General features: G+C 34.1%; 1 non-coding gene across 1 annotated transcript; it reads right to left on the reverse strand.

The window, feature by feature from the left end:
* Positions 1-1,752: 1,752 nt before the first annotated feature.
* TRNAA-AGC lies at positions 1,753-1,825 on the reverse strand. The gene has a single exon. It is a non-coding gene; the product is annotated as a tRNA-Ala (tRNA).
* Positions 1,826-2,246: the final 421 nt, after the last annotated feature.

The raw sequence follows: 2,246 nt of genomic DNA on the forward strand, positions 1-2,246 counted from the left end.
GTCAGGAATCTTATTAGAATTACTTAGATGTATAATTTCAAAGCATTTTTTTTTCTTAAACTAAGTATATGTTTTTTCAAATCTATTAAAGCTTTTAACATATACATTTGCAAGTGTTAAAATGTTTGAAAATATAGGAAAATTTGCAAATTGCAGCCATTTAAAGTTCGTATTTTGTAAATTACAGCCATTTAAATTTTTTTTTTTGCAAATTGCAGCCCAAAAGTTCGTATAAATTGTAAATTGTAGCCAGATTCAATTTTTTCATCGGTTTACATGTTGAAAAATCTTCGGTTAAGGTTTTAGGGGTCATTTTAGTCCTTAGGGACCCGAATTGAGCTCGGAATTAGCAAAAAAATAACGTAAGTGTCTCATATTTACAGTTTCCCACAAATCGATACACTTTTGTTACGCAAAACGAGATACTTGTGTTATTTTTTTGCTAATTCCGAGCTCAATTCGGTTCCCTAAGCCCTTAAATGGCCTCTAAAACCTTAATCGAAGATTTTTCAACTTGTAAACCGATGAAAAAGTTGAATCGGACTGCAATTTACAATTTATATGAACTTTTGGGCTGCAATTTGCAAAAAAAAAAATTTAAATGGCTGCAATTTGCAAAATACAAACTTTAAATGGCTGCAATTTGCAAATTTTCCGAAAATATACAGTGATCATCGGTTATCAAACTTAAAAAAAAAAAAAAAAAAAAAAAAAAGTGGAGAAACACTATTAAAGTCATTGTACTATGTTTTTTTTTCTAGGGAAGAGAGGATAAATTTCAAAGAATGTTCCTAGTAAATTCCTGTCACTTTCGTTGCCTTAACCAAATGATCTTTCTGTAGTTTGGGTGCAATTTCCTAATACCATAATCTTTGCCTATATATATCCTAAACATTGTTTAATGATATCCCAGCTCAATGCTACCTGATAAATTTTTTTGACACATTCCACCTGATAAATTTACTGCAGTCTTATGTAACAAAATTCCCAAATACCAAACCAGTAACTTCCCCTTGAAAACCTGCAGATTTACCTCTTTCTTCTCCAGTGCATCTTCACTGCGCTCGTGGTATACACCGAAGGGGACTTTCCCATGGTAGCTTTCGTGTTTTTCATCGCTTACGTTGCTTTGGAAGAACTCCGAGAAGCTTACTATCAACTATCATACATGAAAAAGTGCTACTCTAAGACAAAATACTTGTTGAAGCTTTCCATTTTGGCTCTTTACATGCTCATTGTACTTGGTTTCACTTACAAAATGGCAATTGTGTTTCCTTTATGGGTGTCTTTTCTCGTCTTTGTCGTTATGAGCACGGCATGTGGCCTTGAGTGCTACGAGATTTTCGTGATCGAAGGTGAATTTAGCTACACCAGGAAGTCTAGCAAGGTGATAAACACAGTGTTTGCTCAGTCATATACTACTGATGATACGGCATTTCTAGGGGATAACATTGTTTAGGCATGTTTGGATTTTTTTTTTTTTGTTTTTTGTTTTTTGTTTTTTGTTTTTTGTTTTTTTTTTTTTTTTTTTTTGTAGAATAAAATTTCCATAGTTTTGTAGAGTTGTTTCTCAAGAGTCAAGACAGTAATGTAGTTAGCTAGTGTCGCTAGTATTGACGTAAATTGTTTGTAATCCTTAGCTAAAAAAATGGGTTCCAAAACATAACTGGAACATACCGTCATTACGTTATGATTACGGCAAGAAAAGGTCAGTGAAACATGGAATTCAGACAAGAAAGTGGTGAAAAAAATTGGAGATGCGGGGTATCGATCCCCGTACCTCTCGCATGCTAAGCGAGCGCTCTACCATCTGAGCTACATCCCCAATGACAAATGTTCTAGTACAATACTAAATTTAATTTATTGGCTCTCTGTTTCAAAAGAGGGAGCCCCAATTAGTTAATATTTGAAAATAATATTCTAAGTTGATCTCTTCTCACAACTAGGGATGGTAATGGGTCGGATCTGGATCGGGATCAACCCAGACCCGGAATTTTATAGGTGGATCCAGATCTGACCCAGACCCATCGGGTCTAAAAAAACAGACCCAGATGACCCATCGGGTCTAGTGAGTCTCGGGTCTAAAACAGATCCAACTATAATTTTTTTTTTTAAATTTTTCATAATCTTTTATACTACCTCCGTTTTTTATTAGTTGACATGTTTTGAATTTAGCACTATTCAAACACCTCCCATTGACCATGTTTTGTAATTTATATGTAAAGAAAAATATAGTCAAGTGGGAT

The sequence above is a fragment of the Chenopodium quinoa genome, unplaced genomic scaffold (genome assembly GCF_001683475.1).
Source record: "Chenopodium quinoa cultivar QQ74 unplaced genomic scaffold, ASM168347v1, whole genome shotgun sequence".
Lineage (NCBI taxonomy): Eukaryota > Viridiplantae > Streptophyta > Magnoliopsida > Caryophyllales > Amaranthaceae > Chenopodium > Chenopodium quinoa.